This window comes from Periplaneta americana, unplaced genomic scaffold (assembly GCF_040183065.1).
Source record: "Periplaneta americana isolate PAMFEO1 unplaced genomic scaffold, P.americana_PAMFEO1_priV1 scaffold_24, whole genome shotgun sequence".
NCBI classification, from domain to species: Eukaryota; Metazoa; Arthropoda; class Insecta; order Blattodea; family Blattidae; genus Periplaneta; species Periplaneta americana.
The window spans coordinates 124,078-133,835 of record NW_027185505.1 but is presented as its reverse complement, the minus strand read 5'-3'; the positions used below and the strand labels follow the sequence as shown (position 1 = coordinate 133,835).

General features: G+C 37.6%; 1 non-coding gene across 1 annotated transcript; it reads left to right on the top strand.

Annotated features, from left to right (window-relative positions):
* Positions 1-1,702: 1,702 nt before the first annotated feature.
* Positions 1,703-1,821, top strand: LOC138693877 (5S ribosomal RNA). Its single transcript, XR_011330563.1, has one exon. It is a non-coding gene; the product is annotated as a 5S ribosomal RNA (ribosomal RNA).
* Positions 1,822-9,758: the final 7,937 nt, after the last annotated feature.

The following is a 9,758-nucleotide window of genomic DNA, read 5'->3' as shown; positions in this document are numbered from 1 at the left end:
GACACAAACCCTACGAAACGACACACGACACTTGCCACAGCCAACCAGGCAGCCAGACGGCTTCTACGGAAACGAGTAGCCCACCACTTTGTTGGTAACAGGTTACGAGTTTCCCTAGCGCCACTACAAAAACGTGACTAGGACAGAACTGACCAGAGCACTGGACTCTCCACCTCTCATTAACATCTGCGAGGCATGGTGCTCACTTCACTTCATTCATTTCATTCACAATTCAACTGATAACGTGTACATGTTCATAAAATCATTCACAGGGGAAATACACTACTGTTAGATGAGAGGGCAAACGGCTTATAGCTGGGTACCTCGATCTAAAGTTAGAGAATTGCTTGTCGAGGAACCAATGGAGGCATGGGATGCTTACCCTGCCTGCCATTTTAAACATCATTCATTCTTTCTTCGTCCCCATTCATTCGTTCGCGGCTCATCATCAGACGAGCACCATGCCCCCCAAAGCTTCCGGAAAGGCTGCCAAGAAGGCCGGCAAGGCCCAGAAGAATATTTCGAAGGGCGATAAGAAGAAGAAGCGCAAGAGGAAGGAGAGCTACGCCATTTACATCTACAAGGTTCTGAAACAAGTTCACCCAGACACGGGAATCAGTTCAAAGGCTATGAGCATCATGAACAGCTTCGTTAACGACATCTTCGAGCGCATCGCCGCGGAAGCTTCGCGGCTCGCGCATTACAACAAGCGGTCGACCATCACCAGTCGGGAGATCCAGACAGCCGTCCGTCTCCTGCTACCCGGTGAGCTGGCCAAGCACGCCGTCAGTGAAGGGACCAAGGCCGTCACAAAATACACTAGTTCCAAGTAAGCGGGAGTGCTTGCTAGGGAATCAGCAACCGGCCCTTTTAAGGGCCACAAGTTATTCATAACAGAGTAGATGAATGAAGAACAACAGCGGTTCCCACCGAGTGAAAATTTAAATAATCACCCCGATAACACTTCTAGGATAGATAATACATTATAGGCAGTCCATGGGAGACTTGGATCCACGAGGCAAATTCGTTTCCTTAATAGTTTCGTACGACTTATATGAGAGCGCGGTGTCATTCCTACTCACTTGGCAGCATTAATTGTTGAGGGAAAACAACTTAGAAGGTAACTTGTCGACCGCGGGCATAATCCTTCCGCAGGCCACTACTGAGAATCTGTGGACATACGGGTAATCTATCTTTATTGAAACTCGGGTTCATAACATACGACTGATACTTTATATATCTGTCACGTAATCCATCAAGAGACAAATGTCCCCCCCCCCTAGTCAGTAGCGAGCTTCAGTCCATTCGTAGTAGCCGCCGGTGCAAGAAGTGAATTGAAGTTTGTGTGAAGTTCCGTAGTATGGCATGAAAATGATGTCGAAAATCCGACTACAGTTCCACAACCATGTGGTTGAAAGGAGGCTCCGCTGTTGAACAACAATCCACCTGTGGCTTAACTTAGAATGCCGACTAGCTGTTTTATTAATCCCGTGTCAATCCAGCAGTGTGTGACGTTGAAACGTAACCAAACTGCCGTTGATAGATAGATTTATCATCTATCCCAATGACATCCAACGAGCTTGGTAATTTAGGTACAGAGTCTAAGCAGGCAGTTTACGTGTGTGTGTGAGCGAGTGCAGGTTTTATCGAGTGCACCCCAATCCCATCGTCCTCAAGTGCCTACAGATTACGCAGTTTCATCGGCAACGGCCATACCATGTTGAAAATACCGGTTCTCGTCCGATCACCGAAGTCAAGCAACATTGGGCGTGGTCAGTACTTGGATGGGTGACCGCTTGGGAACACCACGTGCCGTTGGCGATTTTTTTTTTTACGTCACTATTTCCAGCGTGTTCTAATAAGACTTATGGGATATTATGTTCCCTTCCCTATTCCAGCTATAGCTTGGATGATGACGCCGCTGCATAATTGTAGAGTAATTGATAATTCTTAAGTACTTGCAGCTCCGTATTGAAACTTATGACTGGTAGCATATTCATATGAGACGGTTCACTTCTCTGCGTTTTCTCGAAGAAGGGAATATGTATTCAGGGGATTGTGAACGTACCTCGCGCTCTCCCTAGAAGTTAGAGACATTTTAGGTAAAGAATGTAATATACTGTACATATATGGCTAATTAAAATCCCATTAGTTACTACATTTCAGTGGGTAGTACAAATTCCATAATGAAAATATCTCTGTCCTAGTAGTTGTATCCTTTAAAGAAGCTCGTTGTTTTCCCATGATGAAGGGCAGAACTTGGTCGGTAGAAATTTAAACAGACTGCATTATCAGACCAGGCGTTATTTCAATATCAGCGTTTAGTTTAGGAAATATAGCAATAGCGGAGTTGGGAGAAGTAGTTATAGCATGTACAGTAAGTATAAACAGTTCGCTGTACTGTACAGTGAATATAAATATTTGAATGTACGATGGCAAAACATCAGACATACAGTACGTAGCTCACATATCTTAAAAAATAAATAAATAAAAATAAAGAAGACATTCTGAGGAGTGAGTGGAAAGTGCATATTATAATGAATATTTTTAACTCTCAGTTGACATTGAGAGAGAAAGCCATGCATCGGGGAACCGGTGACTGTTTTTGCGTTACCTTCTGCTATTGGCGTTGTTGGTTAGTAACGAATGAAAGAGGTAGGACGCGGAATCAAATGTCAAAAAACGATAGGGAAATAATAGTAACTGGTTGTATTTCGATCGAGCTCGGCGTGCTGATTCACCAGTGGGGTGTTTCACAAAGTTTACAATCTTTGGAAATTGTGAACTCTGTTTGTAAACTTCTGTTTCACAATCTTTGTTTGTAAAGGTGGACTGTACAAAGGAAATCAAATCTTTACGAATGAAATTTTGCGCTCTTTACAAGTGATATGTTTGTTTCACAACGAAGGAGTAATTTTACAAACGTGTAAACTAAACTTTACTAGTGAAGTTAGCACATTTTCTACAGTAGCCCTGTTGAAATAGCTTCTAATTGTGAATGAAAAAAATAAACACATATGTATAAAATCAATTTTATAGTAACAGGGTACCATTAAGAATTACACTGAAGCAGTTGTGATGTTATTGAGTAGTTCTAGCGACTCAGACGAAGATTTTGCATTTAGGCCTAACGTAGAATTTTCCGGCCACGTTCGTATCATTGTACGAATATTAATGAAAGGTTTCGAATGAATCCCGCGCTATACTTCAGAATACCGCGTTAGTTCTTATATACGAGGAACGTATTTAATAAATACTCGCACTTAAAGAAGAAAAACTTTGCACCGAAAACCAATCACTTAATAATGCAATGTCGGCATTACTTACGCAGTATTCTGAAGTCGTTCCGAATCCCATTTCGCTGTAATCTCTCCTACAAGATATGGGACATCACATGCAACATCTGAAAGGGAAAAGTGGTGCCCTAACCACAAAGCGAGAACTGCATTGGTTGCATAGTAGCTCTCAGTTCCCTGCGTTAGCAGATAAGAACGGAATTTATAAGATTACAGTGTGCAAAAGTTCACACATGGTAGTTGATGTTGTTACAAGATTGAAAAAACTCGAGGCGGGTTATTGATCACCGAATGTGCTTACTCGGGCAAAGGATTTTTATGCTCCTCCTGCTGGGTTCCCTAATGTTGGCGAGGTTATGGATGAAACAATAAAATATACTGATGGACCAGCAGAGAGCGAAGTTGATTTTAATGGATGGACATGTTAGCTGCTCTATCAACTGCATATAACTACGTGGGTCAAATCCATTATTTATCAATTATTTGAATGAATTTCGCGCTAACTTTCGTCAGTTAAGTCGTAGGCTAATTAATGCATTGGTATGCTCGACCAATTGCATGCCGCGAAACTCCGTTGTCGCCGATGTAGCAAAATCTAAATAAAATATATATAAAAAAATATAAACATGTCCATCGATAGTTCTAAAATTACAGCTACTTTACCTCTGATCCTTAGTGATTTTTGTAAACTGTCGTTGGCGATTTTGTTCAACCAATTATGCGTATTTGTAAGTTTGTTTCGCCGATTTTGTAAAGTTCGTTAAAACATACAAGTGAATAAGATTGCATTGTGAAACACAGTTAACAAGCATATGTAATATTTCCGTTGTTAATTGTATATTGTTAATTTGTAATTTGTTAGCGTTGTGAAACATGCCCCCATTTACCTTTAGAGGTAATATCTACATTAATATTTAGTTAAAATTTAAAGAAATTTTAAACGAATGGAAGCTGCATTTTAATTCACCCCAAATTACTATGTTCCCTTTCAGATTATCAGCTGTTGTTGTTGTTGTCGTTGTTGTATTGTAAGTTCTCACTTATTGTTAGCTAGCCGTACCCGTTCGCTCCGCTCCACCTGTTAGAAATAAATATAAAGTAATTACATAATTAAAATAGGACGACTGATCCATGGAACAACTTTTACAACAGCGCAAGATAATCTGCTTCGCATATTACCCAATTTTTTTTTAGCACTGCATTTATTGCATATATATTTTATGTATTTTAACACGATTCAATTGAGCATAGTTAAAATATGAATTATTAAAATAATGGATTGCCAAGCTAAAGTACTATTACTGCATACTAAATCAATACACTCTCGTTGTTCGTTAATTCTCTGAGATTAAAATGCGTGTACATAAATATTATTTTAAGAAATACAGAAAACGAATGTACAAAATAGCCTATCAAATTTTCTGTGCATAAGAAGCTATTTTAATCTTACCTGTCCTCGATTTACTCAGACGTTACTGTAATAACATTATAGCATTATGTCCATCTAGAGAAACTACAGTTTCCAATGGTGAAATAATAACTAATTATACAAATCAGTTAATTTACGAGCTTGTGATATTACTTCATACAAACACAGAAACATTCCCTGTAGGCTATGTTTAATAGCTTTCGATTGTTTGTTGATGTCCAAGGCCCCTGTTTCGATTGTTGTTGTCCAAGGCCCCTTATAGACGAAGTCATTTGTTCTTAATTCATTGCACCGTCTTAGATAGCGTTATTTTAATTTTAAAACTCATTTATCTCATTAAATATCAGTCCTATCAAAATGTTGTAAAAAAATAAAACTTAACGGAAATCATTTTTAAAGGAACATCTGTTATGTAACATTTTTTCTCAAATATCAATAATAAGCGAGATATTTCGATTTATTTAATTAAGGCCCCCTTATAACCCCCCTTTTAAATAAAGTATTTCGAATGCCATATAGCCTAAAATCTAAGTTACAACAAACTTAATTTATATTCCAGTTTTCATATAAATCGGTTCAGCCATTATCGCGTGAAAAGGTAACAAACATACAGACAGACATACAAACAAAATTTTCAAAAATGCGATTTTCGGTTTCAGGGTGGTTAATTATATATGTTAGGACCAATTACTTTTGGAAAATCGAAACTTACCAGAAAAATTTCGGCTACAGATTTATTATTAGTATAGATAGTACGAGATACGACCGCAATTTTGTACGACTAGTGTAATGAAGGAATGCAAAAAATTATTTTGGAACTTTGCAATGTTAGTCTATCATTAAAATAAAATTAAATCTTAATTCGTCCCTTTTGCAGGAGTCTTCTTCATCCAGTATGTTGTTGGCTGATATGGAGGAGGAGGGGGGGGGGGACATGCTCTAAAGGGATAAAATTTGCTTAGCAAATCGATATGGTGACTAACGCTTGCAATGCGTCATAGCTATAATTGTACTGCGCGGTAATTTCAGAGTAATAAGAGTTCAGTTCAGGGATCTGCTAATTTCTTCATATTGTGTTCGGCAATGGAATAGTACCGCAGTAGCATTAAGAGGTTTTTATAATTTGAACTGATATGTGCAGGTATATTGACCCCCCCCCTCCCACCGCTGGCCGACGCGGACTGCAATGACAACAGTAAGCCACACGTCATACGTAAGCCTTTCTTCTTCTTCTTCTTCTTTGCTCGCCTGGCAAATACAGTCTTGGATTTCACATATTCAATTTTTCACAGTCCCAACTCCCTTGCATGGACGTGTTTTCACGTACCTTTAAAGTTTCTCCTCTCATTCATTCAGTCTATTCGCAAGCCTGAGGGTTTTCCGTGGTTTTCCCTAAGGAGCTAAGACAAATGTAGGGATGAGCCCAGAAAGAAAAGGGCATTCACTTCCTTAGACCCTGGTAACTGCTCTTTCTAGAGGAAGGAGGAGGAGAAAGAAACCCCCCCACCCCCACCGACGTGGACTGCAATGACAACAGTAAGCAACACGTTATATGTAAAGCCTTTATTATTATTATTATTATTATTATTATTATTATTATTATTATTATTATTATTATTATTTACAATGGGACTAAAGGTGGTGTAGATACACTATGTCAAATGTGCCACAATCTTTCCTGCAATAGAAAGACGAGGCGCTGGCCACTAGCAATATTTTACAACATGCTAAATATTGCAAGTATAAATTCATGGATAATTTATAGTTAGAAGAACTCAGAAAACAATATCAAGAAAACAATTCATTTTCCAATTGTGTGAAGAGCTGACAAAACCGTGGATGCAGCACCGCTTTGCACGTCCTACTTTACACCGATCTCTGCGGGCAACAATTGAAGAACATCTGAACATTGCTGTGCAACAACAATGCCAGGTAATGCAGCCAGATGGTGAACGTACTGTTTGCTATAAATGTCCTGCAAAGAAGAGGAGAATGATGACAACATTTTGTGGACTTTGCAAAAAGGGGTTCTGCAGAGAACATCGCGCTGTTGTTTGCACTAATTGTAAATAGGACAATAACATGAACGTAAAGACTTTATGACAAACTTAAAATTAAATGAACACTAATGGCTACGAAATGTGTAAAAGTTGTTAAATGTGTGATATTGAGTTGATTTCAGTTAATTAAAATGTGAGTAGTAAAAATTACGAATGCTTACCTTTAACATGAGTACAGTGATGATTACCTGTCTAGGGTTAAGTAGTCGCGTGGTGAGTTTAGGAATTCCCAGACCACCTCTAAGATTGTTTAAAATAAAGGTATTGTAATCGTACGTTTCTGTCTTTTGTCAATAGTAACGTTGACCTTTCTTTTTCGAGAAAACAAAATCTGTTGTACAGTTAAAGGTACTGAAATAGTAAGAAATTTTCTGAAATCCCCACGCGTTTGCAAGTGTAAGTCTCTGTTGTAACCTGTTGATTTACGAGAGACTGTGTGTGCTTTCGTACAGTGTTTCTAAAATGTGCAGTAACGAGTCAGAAATCATTGGAATGTAGTGTAGGTGTGTTTGTTATAACCGGGAATCAATCCGCAGTACTTGACCAATCAACTACGGGAAATATCAGAAAAATTGGCAGGAGTTAGCAAGAAAAACAAAGGTAAAATATCACGTGAACGAGCACCGATACCGAGCACTATGTACAATATACCCTAGAGAAAAAGACAAGAAAACAAAAGTCAACCGCTGCAAGTGTTACGAAGTGGTGTGTGAAACATATAATGAAGAATGTCTGCGGGAAGCGCATCTAGTGAGATAAAGGGTGAAATGGAGGATTCTGCTAAAAATAAAGAAAGGAAGAAAAATGTTTACAGTTAATACAAGTATTGTTTTCTCTTGTGGGTTTATGTTTAGTATAATAGATGTGTGTGTGTGTGTGTGTGTGTGTGTGTGTGTGTGTGTGTGTGAAAAAAGTGAAAAAAATAACAGGTCTGTAATAATAATAGTTAATAATTCTGTAGTTCACTGCAAAAACTGTATAGCCATAAAAGGACAGATGATAATAACGTTGTTATCTTATTCTTGCTGCTGTGTAAGCCTAAGTTTCCACGTGAGGGATAGAAGAGACATGACAACATATAGCATTACAATTTGTTTAATGTGTATAAATTTCTTTAATACTGATTTTTCTCAGAACAAGCTGTGTGAGGGTTAAAGAGTTCTTGCACTGAAGCTCAGAATTATTTATTATTATTATTATTATTATTATTATTATTATTATTATTATTATTATTATTATTATTATTATTATTGTGTGAAGAGTTGTATCGGAAGTGCTTTATAGACTAAATTAATAATTTCTATCTTAACTGAAATATTTACATTATATTTCACACAGTATAGTTACAGGTAGCATAAATTCAGATAATGGTTTTTATATGGGAATCTACTTCTTGTGTTTAGAGGCTACATTTATACAGAGTTAATAATTTCTCCCCTATGTAACATATTTCCATGAAATTTTATACGCATCTATGCAAAAACGAATTATGCTCGTGTAATTAGGGAATTAGGGAAAAATTAGTTTTTCTGATAATTTTTAATGTTTTAATAGAAATTATGCTCCTAAAAGATGACTAGCCTGCCATATTTTTCGCAGTTGGTAACAAAATGCTAGATTCATGGATATACTCCATAATTTAGTTGTTCATTATATGTTCAAGAAGTGTTGAATTTTTCTTGGAGAAATTAAGCTCCTTCATCCAGACTCTGAAAAGTGGCTGCTGTCGAATTCGTAAAGCGCCACCAAGAGATGAATATAACATCTAAGTTTGCAGGATGTAGCAGCTAAATTTTAAGCCGTATAGAGTTTAATATTTGATTAATGTGTGGGTAGAAGAATTGAAAGTTAACTCAGGTTTACTTGTAATGCACAGCCTGTTAAATATGTCGTAAAAAAAAAAAAAAAAAAAAAAACTAGTTGCACAAATCTCAGTAAACGTGCCAATTAAATGAATGCTAACGTATTATAGATTGCTTTTCGCGTATTAAATGAAAGTACACATCTTGTCCTATGACCTCCATAAGGGAAGGTTTAACAGTATAAAACAGCCACTGACCCCACGAACAAAAATCAACTGAAGAGCGTGACTTTAAAAAAAAAACTCATGTTTTGTCCCACCTCTTACTGATATTGATGTTTTGTATGCTGTTGTGCACAATGCCTAGCTTTTGTTTAAGCCTAGATATTACTTAAACTTCGGTTATGATGAAGTTGATTTTCTTACATAGTTTTGCGTTCTGGACAACTGTGCGCCGGCATCTCTCGGAACATCCGAGATCAGGTCCCTATCCCCTCCACCGCAAAGTCAAATAGCGTCTGTCACTTGATTTTGAATATTAAACAAACATACCATCACGGCATTTCCGTTATGGCATCTGGTGTCATCAATAAGCTACAAATAAAGGAAAGAAAGAAAGAAAGAAAGAAAGAAAGAAAGAAAGAAAGAAAGAAAGAAAGTAGCACAGTCACTGTCCTGAACAAGGTACGCAAGTATTATTTTAATTAATGCGTATCGCCTACCAGCCGCCGAAACTATTCGACAGGAGAGTGAATATCCTACACGGTCCTGTAAAAATGTTCTGAATACACTAAATGACGTGTAATTTTTTTTCTATTATTAGGACAATTGAACGTGTCATTGCTCCTGCGGGTTGCTTTGTTTCACACCACAGAGAATTCAGGTTCTCAACCCCCCGGGATTCTAGAGATAAGAGAGCGATGAGGTTAAAGGAGTAGGCGTTTGTTCGTGTTTTTGTTTTTACTTTAGAAAAATTGCGAAACGTGACGCAATAGCGATAAGTTTTATGAACAAGTTTGCTGAATCGACCAATTGAAGGTAATTTATATTTTGCTAAAGAAGAGAGGAGATTAATGAAATCAGTTATTGTAATAATCGTAGTAGATTGAAGGAATTGTTTGTATTCAAACTCCTTTTTGAAATAAGCTGCTCGGATGCTTATCAGGGTGACG